The sequence below is a fragment of the Ochotona curzoniae genome, unplaced genomic scaffold (assembly GCF_017591425.1).
Source record: "Ochotona curzoniae isolate NIBS_2020 unplaced genomic scaffold, NIBS_Ocur_1.0 contig_908, whole genome shotgun sequence".
NCBI lineage: Eukaryota > Metazoa > Chordata > Mammalia > Lagomorpha > Ochotonidae > Ochotona > Ochotona curzoniae.
Window position 1 is genome coordinate 25,986,418 of NW_024466607.1, and position 14,222 is coordinate 26,000,639.

Here is a 14,222-nt window from a genome sequence, read left to right on the forward strand (position 1 = left end):
GCAATGCTTAAGGAAATTTATTTGCTTTATAGAAATATAATATCATTCTACCCCACCCTCAAGAGTGTAGTCATTGCACTACAACTTGCTTACTATTTTAATTAAACTTTTTTTCATTAGTGCCGGAGTGAGAATTTTTAAACTTCAAAAATATCTACCAAATATTGTATTCTGTGTCCAAAAATGCATGCTGTTTTGCAAGATCTCATATCAAAGTAGAATAAATGGGATGCATCTTTACAATAACTGGGTTTAGCAGAAGTATTTGGACTATTAAAATGAATCTCCAACATTTCGTGAAAAGACTGACTTACAAGTGGCTGTTGCTGCTCTCCTGCCTTCGTTTTTACACTGTGCATTTATGCCACCATCTGTCAAATATCCACCCGTAGCTTTTACATTTCTGTAGCTGAAGCTAATCAGGAGAAAAATTGATGTTATTAAATTCAAACAAATGCAAAAATAGATGTCTGGTCATGACTGCTAATAATGATTTTTAATTGCATTACCTAGTTAACTGATTGGTCTGTTTTTCAGGAGTCAAAGATGCTCTGAATTCGGTGTTGTTCATGCAGAAGTCTGGGAGAAAGTATATTAATGTAATTATCCCAGGCAGAGATGATAAGATGTTTAACTAATTGCTCTAATGGAAACAATCTGACACTTTAATTTTTTCTTTTTGTTATTCAAAGAATCTGTATAGTCTTTTCATGGGGAAATGGACAAGAGAATATATTTATAGTGAAAGTTAAAGGCATGAGAGAATGTGAAGAGGATGTCTATATGTTTTTCAGAGACTTTGAAAGTAAAATTTGGACTATCATACATGCCTTGAGCTCTGAGATATAGATTCTGTTCCACAGCAGCAATTTTTTATATTCCAAACTGGTGTAATGGCTGTTCATGGAAATAGTGATGTGTATGTGGGAAAGTTGTAATGCTCATGGACACTGCCTCTGGTTAATGCCACGACTCACGTACCCTGCAAACACTGGCATAGAGCTGTCTGTGCTGACAAATAGAATAAGTTTTGATTAATTTAATGCAATTTATCAATGGACAAATCCTCTCAACCTATAAAAAATTAGCATATTGCCTTGTTTCTAGTCACAGCGTGACCCAGTAGCAGCCATTGGTGTTTGTGTACCTAGGCTGGAGTCAAGTGCTTCTGAGCAGTTTGTTGGAAAAGCAAGCACAACTTTTAGCTTTGGATGCTGCCAGCTACTCCCCAGTGAATACATCAGCAGTGCTTCCACCCATACTACTGATCCAGCACCTCTTTTCTGTCCTTGCCATTGTTTCAGGCTGGATATGCAGTTACTAGTTGTTAATGGAGTTATCATCTGAGGTTATTCATAAATGAATGAACTTTGAAGGTGTGGCATCCTGCTGACAGCACAGGTAGGGCTCTCACACTCAGGGCAGGGGAAAGACTACAGGGTCTCTGCATCCATGAGAGGTCAAGAGTTTTTGACTTAGTGACAGTGTATGTGTTCCTTGATAGTATCTCATCAAAAAAGTCCAAAATGACATAGCCCCCCCAAAAAAATCTATTGTAATCTATTTTGGGGAATACAAAATAATCTGTGCCATGAGGAAGAAAATTAATTGAGAGGTTTAAAAAATTCTTTTTTCACAGTGCATTATCTGTTTTTGTTTAGCAAAATGAAGAATGTGATAATCATTCCCGTTGAATAAATACTGGTATATGCCTGGCACTGGCTAACCATTTATATGGTTTGTTGCCTTGAATCCTCCAAACAGTTCTCTGAGGGAAGGCACAAGGCCTTCCCATTTTACAGATGGGGTGCTGGGTGCAGGCAAGTATGACCTTGCCTGCGGCAACACAAGGATGAAGGTGAGAATCAGGCAGGTTCATTCCAGATTCAGGTTTCATCAGAACAATTGGAACTCTTAGACTAGATTGATTTAGAGAGATTTCTAATAATGCATGGTATTTTTGTTGTTTTTTTCCTCCCCCTGCCACTGACTAACCACCTTCTTCTCAGCCTGCGCCTTTGTGACTCTTAGCTAATTACGTGTTTGAAACTGAAGAATGTGTGCTTTATTTCCACCCAATTTGTGCAGCTTACAGATGTGGATGTGAGGAAAGTGGGCCAGTCTTAGGAAATGTATATGCAGAAGTGGCTAAAGGAAGGCAGCTTTTATAATTGATGCAAATAAATCCATTCCTTTGACTTTCAATCTTTTGAACATAAAGTCAAAGCAAAAATGCCACAATGACTTAGAAATATCAATATCCCAAGGTATCTTGTTCGTCATTAAAGCAAAATATAAAAAGCCATTCCAACTGAATTGATTTATTTGTGGAGAACTTTATAGAACTCTCAGCTTTCTTTTAATCACCCACACCATGATTTTTCTTTGTGTTCTCTGGATAGCTGGAAAGGGCTGAGGTGGCACTTCAGTTAGAATGTGGACAACCATCTGTGTCACCTGGGTAATTAAAAAAATGAACACAGATGATGACAAACATGTAGCAAGGCATGGCCAAGTGACAATTTGGAATCTCCAAACATTCCTTTGCTTTTGCACACTAAACACGATCACTACCCATTTGAGCCAGTAAAATTCACATGAGTTTTATAGGGGGAAATGCACCTGACATAGAATCAATATGCTTGAAATTTCTTGTCAAATAGCAGTTTACAGGTTGGTGGCAGGACACCCCAGTCTTGAGCTGAGACTGAAATGGTGTATTTCTCTTCTCTGTCAAGAGAGAAAAATTATGAAAGAGGATCATGAGTGATGAAATTGCTTCTAGAAAATAGATTCTGGCTCGGGAATACCCTTGCTTTATTGTCCTCCTAAAAATCAGAGGGATCTGGAAAAAAAAAAGAATAAGCCCACCCACCAAATTGGGAATGCTAGCAGCTGGGTTTTGAAGTGTTAAACAAAATGCTGAGGTTTACATGTGATTTGTTGTGTCTAGTAAATGGTTGCTTTTAAGGTAGCATCTGCAGACACCCAGGTTATACAGCAGGGTTCAGAGTACAGCACACAATAAAATGTTTCCTAAAGTGATAGTCATTTCTGTTGGAGGAAATCTTGGCAGTTTGTTGATCTGACTTTGTTTCTTTTCTTGTTCTTATAAAAAGAGTCATTGTAACTAGGTGGTTTAATCAGAAAATATAGAACCAGAGCTAGTACTGATAAACAAATATAGTTCAATTTGCTGTTTCTAATAGCATTTTTTTTTTGAGATTTAAGTATACAGTAAGGTACCAAATAAGAGCTAGTTTAATGACATTTGTTGTGCTCAGCCTGGGACTTATCAAATAATAGGGCATGCCTTAAAACTAATCTTAGAGGTAATTTTCTAAATTCATCATGTTTTAGTCTTTAGCAAGAAGACACCACTTTTTTCCAAGAGGTGATCCAATCCCAAATAAATAGTATGAGATTTGTACTTCATCTTACCTGTCTGTCTTTCTACACTTTGTTTGGCTATGTGTGTTGATGCATGTATTCAAACATACTGAACATCAAATGCTTTAAAATGCTCTAAGAAGTATAAAGAATGTAGCCAGTATTAAGATATAGTGAGTGTTGGATTGGTCTTCAATTCATCCCCAAACATCCTAGGACAGATAGACTGGTGGTCTTAGTGTACAAAAGAAAAACCAATCATTGAGTTATTTTGAGCATGAAAGCAGCGTGTGAAGCCCTAAGAGGCTCGGGGTCATCAGTGTGCCTTTAAATGTTTAAAGATTAGGTGAGTTGAAAATGGAAACACCTCAATCTCTCTACTCTGCAGACTAATGGATCTACATAATTAATATATTTTGTAGAGATCATTTTTTATCTCTCATTCAAGCCAAAAGTACTAATGGAAAATTGTGCAGGGGTCACTTCAAACACATTCCAGTACAGTTCTGGCAAAGCTTGTTCCTAGCCCTGGGACGTCAGTTCACTGGGTGTGGACTGGTAACACGAACAGAGAAGCATGTCATTGTGATCCTTTGGGGGAATGCTTTGTTGGGCATACAAGGAATCTATTGATATCCCCATGTGGTTTTGGAAGCCATTCCCATAGGATATTTAAATTATTCCAAGTTCTACACATTGTGTCAGTGTAGATTTACAGCAAATATGAAAAGTAGTTGAGCCTTGGCTTTACTTCTGATAAAATATGAGTTTAAGAATATTTGTGTCAAATATGAATTATTGCCACCCAGACATTTTAGTTCACCATATTGGCCTCCATTTCCCAATCATAAACACATGTGTCTGGATTTCTCTAAATTGGCACTGTTAACATTTTAAAATTTTTCTATTTTATTGTTTTTGTTTGATGACACAAGCACTGCAATTTCCATTACCCCCTCCCCACATTCCCTCCCCAACACTAGTTACCTTATATTATTACTATAGTATAGTTCTTCATAAACAGTCACATGTTCTTCATCGTGGGCATGGACAATGGCAGAGTCCAGCATCCTATTGTCAAGATATATTTAACAGTTTCACAGGAAGTCCATCTTTGATTTGGAAGTAGAGATGCATACTGCATTGTATCTTCACATCTGGATATGATAGTCTCCATTACAACAGTTACTATACATCCCCTTAAGAGAAAAGCCATAAAACAAAATTGGCAGGAAGAAAAAGAATTAAAAATGCCATGAAGTTAAATATCATGCTACTGAATGACTAATATGTTGCTGAAAAATGAAAAAGAAAATGAAGAACCTTCTTGAAGAAAATGATGCTACTGTATGACCTATGAGTCAGTGAAGAATCTAATGATTAAAAAAGAGTTTTGAAGAAATAAAACTAAAAGCAAAACATCAATCCATGAGTTATAGTTTCCTCTGATCTTTGTTGATGAGATGTATCTCCTGTAGGCAACAATTAGATAGGTTTTGTTTTTAATCCAGTCTGCTAATCTGTGATGTTTGATTGATGAGTTTAAGCCATTTACATTCAGGGTTAATATAAATAAGTGCTAACTGGGTCCTGTCATTTAGCAATTGGTTGTTCATTGATTTAGTCTTCTGTTATTTTACTGGGATGTTCTTCACATTTGCCTGTGGTTTTGGTGGATGCAATTCCTTTTTTTGGTCAAGAGAACATCTTTAAGTATCCTTCATAGGGCAGGTTTGAAAGAGATGTATTCTTTCATCTTTTCTTTGCTGTGGTGGAAGAATTTTATTTTATTTTCAAAGATGAAGGAGAGCTTTGCTGGGTATGTTATTCTGGGCCAACATTTTTTTTCCTTTTAGAATCTGGAATATGCCAATCAATTCTCTTCAGACCTGTAGAGATACCTGTGAGAGTTTGACTATGAATTTAATTGCCATTCCTCTATATGTCAACTAATTTTTTTCACATGCACATCTTTTCCTTGTGTTCAGTTGAAGAGAGCTTGATTATCATGTGTCATAATGATGATCACTTTTGGTCAAGCCTGTTGGGAGTTCTGTGGCCTTCCTGGAATTTGTTTTCCAATTCTTTCTTTAGGTTAGGGAATTTTTCTGTTATTATTTCATTAAATATATTTTAAAACCCAGCTTCTCTTTGTGTACATTCTGGGACTCCCATTACTGTTATATTTGGCCTTTTAATAGTATCTCTTAATTACACCCTTCATTTCCACTAATATGGCTTAATTGTTTCAGTGTTACTATATCCTGTGTGACATACTGCTTAAATTCCTTGAATGCCAGCATGTGCTTCTCATTGTTGATAAGCTTTATAATGAGTTTTCTGAATTCTGTATCCCCCATTTTCTTAATGTATTCCTCAGTTAAGTCTGAGGTTGGCAAAGGCTTTTGCTCCTTTGCAGGGGAACTTCAGTGATATTCATTGTGCCTTTGTCTCTTCTTTTCTCTTGGTCATTGTACTTCTGGTTACCAGAGTCTTCTATGTGTGACAGATTTCTAAGCTGTGTCACCTACAGGTCTACAATTTGATTTTACTTATTGCAGTTGGTACATGGTTCTTTGTTTACAGAAACTTGTGCCACTCCCTCCAGCGAGTTTCAGATCTAGGCTCTTATCTATGACTTCCACCACAGTCTCCATAGCCCCAGCTTTTGGCTCACCACTCTCAACCTCTTGTGATCCTGTGCTGAGGCTGCATTGTTGTCTGTATAACCTTTCTCCTGCTTCTGGTTGGAGCAGGTCCCAGGACTAGGGAGATACCAGGTGTCCTAAAAAACTAGGTTGTTGGTGGTGCTAATCTTGCTGAAACCTGCTAGGTATTAGATCTGAGAGCCACACTGACATATTTTGAGTTGGAAGATGCCAAAATTTGTATTGTTTTCCTGTGGGACCAGTACACTTCACTGAACTCAGTGAGTTCAGTCCCAGCACTGCGCAGGAGGAGCTCACTGTTGTCCCTGCAGTCTCAAAGCCTTTGTCACATTGTACAAAATGGCACCTGATGTGTTACTTGTGGAGTTTTTGATCTGCTGGCTATTTGGTCTGGGGCCTAACAGGAGCTATTTTGGGTAGAACATGTAGGATAACACACTGTTGCAGTTCACTGAGCCAGAAATGAGTTCACTCCCAGCTTAGTGCATGCACAGTGCTGTTTCATAGCCTTTGCCTCACTACTCAAAATGCTATCCAATTCAGCTCTAGTGGGGGTATAGGCTGTAAAATCTACCATGTTCCCACACTGCCTGTTTGGGATCTGCTGCTTTTTCTCTGCTCCTGGTTCAATCAAACAGACCAGCAGGACGGGCTGTTCTTTGGCTGGGTTCACCCCTTGAGTTCCTGGTGAACTCCCCACCTGGTTGTTAGTGGAGTTCTGGCTGCAAATGGAGTTCAGATCGCTGCTCGCTGGGTTATCTGGTCACTGCAACCCCACACCGTTGTCTCTGCTTCTTTCCCATGTCTGTCAGTCTGCAGGTACCCCTCTGCTACTGTTCTGTCCTCTCCTATTTCCCACCATTAATATTTTGACCCAGATAATGCATTTGGTGAGAACTCATTGTATTGCAGGTTGTTTAACAGCATTCTTAACCTCTCCCCACCAGGTGTCAGCAGCTGCCTCCCTCCCCCATGTTGTAACAACTAAAGTCACCTCCAGACTTTGCTGTCCTGTGGAGAATCACAACACATTTTCCCACTGAATTTCTGTCTTTCTTCCTTCTGGATAACTCGGCCGCATGGTTAATCCTAGAGATTTTGGTTATTTCCCTAAAATAGGCTGGCACACAACTTGTCTAATGAAGATAAGTAAGGCATGTCCACGTCTTTACCGTGTACTCTGTTCAAGGCTTTGCCACATTCAGTTAGCTTATGTTATCTCATTTGATTCTAGCAATCAAGTGAGGCAATATTAAGATACTATGACCTTTATCAGATGAGTAAGTGGCATTTACAAAGGTTCTATGCTGAAATTATTGAAGCTAATAATGGATAGAACTTTTGTATTCATACTCACACATCCTAATTGTGGAAGAAAAAAAACCTGTACTGTTCAGTTTTATTTGTATGTTTGGTGGAAAACAAGCGTGAATATGTTTAAGGCCCCTCTTTTCTTTCTTTTTTTTTAATTTTGAATTTTATGGTACAGTTTCATAGGATCAGGGGTTTCCCTACCGCCTTCCCAAATTCCCAACCTCCCAACTAATTTTCCTCATATTATTACAATAGTATAGTCCTTCATAAGCAGTCACAAGTCCATCAGACTGTTATTTAAGTGTGTCCTGAATTGCTGGTACAGACGATGTCAGACAGTCCATCATCCCACTGTCTAGTTAGGTCCAACAGTTTCACTGGGAGTCCATCTTTGATTTGGAAGTAGAGATGCATACTGCATTGTATCTTCACATCTGAATATGATAGTCTGTATCACGCTGTCCCTATATATTCCCCCAAATGAGAAGCCACAAAACAAAGCCAACAACAGATACAAAGTTAAAACAAAAATTTACACTGAATAACCAATGCATGGGTGAAGAAATGAAAAGGAAACACAAAAGCCTCTTGGGTAAAATGAAGCCACTGTGCAATCCATGAGCCAGTGATGAATTTGACAAGAGAAAAGAAACTACTTGGGAGAAATGAAAACAAAAACATTAAACAAAAACAGTATTGAAAGGATTACTGATTTTATAATTTGCCTGAAGGCTGCCTTATATCAGAGAGAACATATAGTATAATATGTCCTTTAGGGATTGACTTATTTCACTGAGCATAATGGTCTTTAGTTGGGACCATCTAGTTTTAAATGGTGTAATTTCATTCTCTTTAATGGCTGAGTAATATTCCATGGAGTAGATGTACCATAGTTTCTTTAACCACCCCTCTTTGGGCAGGCATATGGGTTGTTTCCATGTCTTTGCTATTACAGATTGTGCTGCTGTAAATATAGGATTGCAGATCCCCTTCTCATGCATTTTTCCTTTTCCTGGTACAGTCACTATGGGAATCAATGTGGAAAGTGCTTAGAGAATTGCAAATAAACCTGTCATATGAGCCAGCTATCCCACTTCTAGAAATATATCCATGTTTTCTTTTTAAGGGCATTTTGGACATTATTGGCAGCATAACAGTGGATGGAATACTGCAGGGCTATAGATCTGACTTATGTGTTAAACACATAAAAATGTTTACTGAGTAGTTTTGTCTGCTTAGGAGTCTCACAATGGTTCAGGGGCTGTAGAGTGACACAGTGGAAAGCCCCAGAGCTCTCAAGCACAATGTACAGGGCCCAGGTTTTGATGTTATAAGCATTTGCTGTGTGAATCAGTACTTGACAGGAACAGATGATCTTCTCAGACTGGCTAACCTCTTGCTGCTGACTAAAAAGCTCAATATCTTTAGGCCAGAAAGCTGATACTCAACAGATGAGTTCGCTTGCCCAAGACCTTAATGTACATGCAGTGTGTCCAAAAGGCAACAGCAGAACTCAATGGCCTTCCAACCCAGTGAACTAAAGAACCATTTCAGAGGGAGGATGGCCAAAGAATGAGTTGGAAATGTACCCGAAAGGCATGTGTTTGGATCATAAATAGATGATCAGAAGCCTGAGGTAGGCTCCCTCTTTTCCACTGGGTGCAACCAAACATCTTTGGTGATTCGGCATACTTCAGCATTATTGAAGGGTATAGTGACTTAGGCAGTACTTCAACAATCTCAGAAGAGTAGTAGACATGGGGCTGTCATTAAAAGCAGGTGGAAGGTTGTGATGGTGCTCATCATACCTGCTCCAGAGAGAATAGAGTTGGGGTCTTCCTAGAAGAGGGAATTTACTGTGCATTGGTACATATCCTTGGCCTCCTGATGGGCTGTTCAAAGAGTTCGCAACTCCTAAGACCCGTGGCACAGCTGCAAGAAAAACACCTTTCAAATGTTTCATTCTGACAGAACTCTCCAAATGTAGACTTTCTTCTATTTGTATTGTGTGGAGACCCTGATCTTGTAATGAGGAAATAGTTCCACATTCTAGCTGTACAAGTTAGGAGCGGGAGTGACGTTAGATGCTTCGTCTGCCCTCTCTAGGCTTTAGTCTGTTTATGTATAAAATAGAAACAGTGAGGTCCCTTCCCAGAGTTACAGGAAAGATTACTGTTGCCAGTGATATGGAAAGGAAGGCTCTGGAGACCTAGAAGACATAGATAATATTCTTATTATTATTTTCTTCTCTTTGTAGTCATAGTCCACTTTCTTATTGCTCATCATTCCACAGTGCAATGACTGCCTGAGGTTGCAGGAAATGATTTCCCTAATATGTCAGGACTAAAAGGACCACCAATATAGAGTGTACTTAAAGCAGTATGGAAATGTTTTAATGAGTCTCTCCCTTTTAAAGGAAGGATTTTTTTCCTATGTTATCCATCAAGAGACAGTATCATCTCTAAAGAATAAGTATAATGATACCAAATGTGATGCAGTTAAAACCATTCCCTTATCTTGAGGAACATCCCTGAATTTTCCTTTCTAGTACCTTTCACTTGCACCCATCCTAGCAGATCCCTCTAGAAACAGTACCTAGAACCTTGCCCATCTTCTACAAACCCTGTGTGACCTGAACCCCTCCTCCCTGCACATGGTCCCTGGGACTCCTCAGGGAATTGACAAATGGTAATTTGCTCCTCTCAGAAGGCTACCACTCAGGGAAAGCCTGTTGCTGCCTCTCCTGGACTCCCCATTAGGTGCTGCTGTGGGAAATTCAAAGACTTCGCGTTGCTCGTGTTTTGTTTACCTCAAAGCCACTTCTTACACATTTGATCAGGAAATTCAGTTAGCTCACATTATTTTTTTTGGGTAGAAACAGTGTCTGCTACCAGCCCTCTTTCTGGCTTCTTCTCTCAGCTCACCTCTTGTCTGGAATCCTTTGAAGGACTCCTCCCTCCAGGGCTGCCCCAGAACAGACCTATGATAGAACTGCTTCCCTTATCCTGCTATCTCCACACTCAAAGGAATATTTCTTGTGCAGTTTCTTCTAGAAATCTTTTTTTCAGAAAGACAAGAATACTTTCATATTCACTCACTCACTCATTCATTTATACATAACACTGGGAGGGAGGTAGCATTGGGAATGCTGATAAAGATGCCTTCTTTCGATCTCTGGGTCCAAGTCCTGAATCCACTACAGATTCTGGCTTTCTGTTCATAAACACCCTACAGAATAGCAGTTGGGGGCTCAAATATTTGAGATTCTGCCACTGACCTTGAATCCCATATTTAATTCCCAGATCTTAGTTTCAGCCTAGTGCAACTCTGACTAGTATATCCATTTGCATAGTAAATCAATAATCTGTCTCTCTTCCTTTCAATTAAATACAGTTATTAGGTTAAGTGTTCCTACTGTATTTCCTGAGCAATGACTTTGTGCCGGGCACTGTGTTAAGATTTGGGATATGAGATTGTGCATTGCATATTCTCATATGATTTGCTTTCTCATGGAGAGAGAATCAATTTTAAAATCCTGCAAAAGTGATTTAATTATTATTGTAGTAAGTGCTAAAAATAAAAGCTAAGCCATCTTGGGTACTAATTATGTGACAGGCACAGCTCCAAGTGTTTTATGCATATTAATTCACTTAATCCTTGGAACAACTCTTTGAGGGAGTTAAAAGAGAAAAGGGAGTAGAGTCAATAAACTCTTAAGAGCATGGAATTATTTAGTAAATTCAGGAATATTGGAATAAGAGTGACATCGTAGGAAAATTGTGAAGAGTTTCCATAGCTGCCATTCATGCAGTACCTACTATTTAGCATTCACTGAGCTTTACACCTCAAAGATCTTTACCCTGTGCAGAAGCCCAAGATGATTGTAGTGATTAATCTAAAACGGAAGAAAATTAGATGTGAAGAACCTGCACCCTTTATCCAAAGTTGCATATTTTATGGTATGTGACTTTAAGACCAGAGCTTAGGTGTATTTGATCCATGTCCAGCTCTTGCCCACTATTTTAACCTGTGAGAAGGTAATATAAAACACGTTTCACCTTGTCCATATCCTGGAAGATACTGGTAGGTAGAATAAATGGGAGAAGGAGAAGGGATCATTTTAATAGCTATTTGAGTCCAAGCCACAGTGGTCCATTCTGCAGGCAAAGTGGAACTTGATGGGACATGGAAGTGCTGAATCTGTAGCCTTTAAATGTATTTCAAGGAAAGCAGCCAGCTGCTTCTACAACTTTCCATTTGAAAAGGCAGCTGGGGATAAGAGCATTAGCCACACCAGGGAGCTGACTGGTAAAGAAAACACTTGAGTACCTGGGATCCGTGTTGAGCAGATCTCCCAGCCACAGTTCAGGAGCTAAGACCAAGTGTCCAACCCTGGTGCTGATGGAGAATGGCCATTGTTTGACCTGCCCAGATTTTCTTAGTCTCCTCCATGGATGTGGCCTTAGCCTCCCCACAGAAGAGCCTGGAACTATTAAGAGGAAGATTCGGTAAAGTTTGGAATAGTCTGTGGTCTGTGAACCACCTACACCAGAATCACATGGGATTTGGTATTTTAAATGATGTCTCAAAAGCAGACTTTTCAGAATGGCAGTAAATGGCATTTATTGCCAATGCAATAGAAGATCATTTCACTGGAAATTTCTGTGGCATACTAAACTACAAGTGGGTTTGGAAATTGAAGCAAGGACAGTGCATGAGGTTTATATAATGTATTTTAAAACATAATCCTTGGCTACAAGGATTTAACAACATGCATGTCACCAGTCTGCAGTGGGACAGACACTTGTGGGAAGTTGTCCCCACAGAAGCTCTTTTTGTGTGGAAGATTGTTATGGCTCTCATGCAAGTTGCAGCTCTGGCAGTCATTTTAACGCATGGTTCTTGTTACCAAACACACATGAATGAGCTCTCCTTGCCCATGCAGTCCTGGCTTTATTATTTTTTTTTATTAGAAATTGGTTGGGCCCGGCACGATAGCGCAGTGGTTAAGGTCCTCGCCTTGCACGCCTGGGATCCCATATGGGCGCCGGTTCTATCCTGGCGGCCCTGCTTCCCATCTGGCTCCCTGCCTGTGGCCCAGGAAAGCAGTCGAGGATGGCCCAAAGCTTTGGGACCCTGCACCCGCATGGGAGACCTGGAAGAGGCTCCTGGCTTCGGATCGGCATAGCATCGGCCATTGCGCTCACTTGGGGAGTGAATCATTGGACGAAAGGTCTTCCTCTCTGTCTCTCCTCTCTGTATATCCGCCTTTCCAATAAAAATAAAATAAATCTTAAAAAAAAAGAAATTGGTTGTAGTGACGCCATTTTGATTCTGATAAGTTTTATAACACTATTAGGACAATCATTAAATAATACTTAACTATTCTATCTAATTACCTTTTAGAAGCAATTATCACTACCATAGACTCAGCCCAATTTTTATTCCTGTTCTTCGCTGACTGTCCACCTTTGAGTGATCCACATTATTTGAATCTGTTTTTCTCATCAACAAAATAAAGAAAAAGATTATCATCTGGGGGAGTTGAAGGAGCTGCTATGATGTTCTTGATAGTGCATACAAATACATGGCATACAGCATTGTACTACATAAATCATAACTATTCTTACTGGCTAGTAAGTAGAATGAAATTTCATAGCCATTGCCCTCCAATTATCTGTATTATCAAAGCCATAGTCAGGAAGTTAGAGATTAGTTGCTGTCTATAGAAATCCACTTAAAATATTTTTGAAGTGATGCTTAATTTAATTTAGCATATACATTTTGTTATTTTATTTATTCACTTATGGAAGACATGTTGATGACTGTTCTGCCAAATGCCAGGAACTTTCCCAAGCCCTAAGGATGTGGTAGTCTTCTATGCAACTTCTGTGTAACTTGGCAGGGTGGGGGAGATGAAGCAAGTTTAATTAATTGTTACAGAGAAATAAAGCCATAAAGGAAATGGGCCATTCTTGTACATTCATAGTTAAATTAATTGATTGAAACCATGAATTGATGAGGAAAAGCTGACAGAAAAGTTTTGGAAGTATAAGATCCATTTTCATCTTTGTTGGGTTACAGGGTTTTCTCTCTCTAGGATTGCTTTAAAATGGAGTCACCCTATTGGAAAGTTTTAAAAGGATTCAGTGCTTGAAGACCAACACTTGATGACTAGCTTTTGCATCCTCCCACAATGTGATGATGGCAGGCTTATGGCACTTACCATTTGACAAAGTGAGGTGTCATCTGATGTGATGCTAGCAAAGACTGCCGAAATAGATGAGTTGTCTTTTCTATCAGGTGATGGAAGCAATGGCTCAGCTCTTGTAGGGGATGGTGCAGTGACAACATATGTCGCCCCTCTCCAAGTTCAGTATGGGCTGCAGACCTCCCTAAAATGCCTGACATTAAAAAACAGTAACAACAAAAAAAGATAAGGGATTCAGTTACCAGGGAAGTGAAGACAGCTGTATGACGTAAAGTTATGAATTACCTGGACTTGTTTGGGTTATTTTAGGTTCAAACCTTTATCTAAATATGATGGTGTTGAGAATGAAAAGAGAATAAATGATATAAAAACAAATGAAATTTCTGAGTCATGGATCATCAGCTCAAAGACAACTTTATCGTCATAGATATAAATCTGGTTAGGCCATTATGGAATTTTCTGAAACCTACTTATATTTCAGCCTGAACTTTTAAAGCATTTACTCCAAAGAAGCTCTCTCTTAATACTTTTTGATTTAAACTTACGACCAATTTTATTCTTAGTGGCTCAAAATTGAAATGATAAACCAGGGAATTCTGCCAGTTAACCATCCAATATGTACGTTGAAAAGAGAAAAT

At 39.1% G+C, this 14,222-nt stretch overlaps 1 protein-coding gene across 2 annotated transcripts in view; it reads left to right on the forward strand.

The window, feature by feature from the left end:
- Positions 1 to 14,222, forward strand: part of SYNPR (synaptoporin) — a 282,830-nt gene that overhangs the window by 133,314 nt on the left and 135,294 nt on the right. The window lies entirely within an intron of this gene.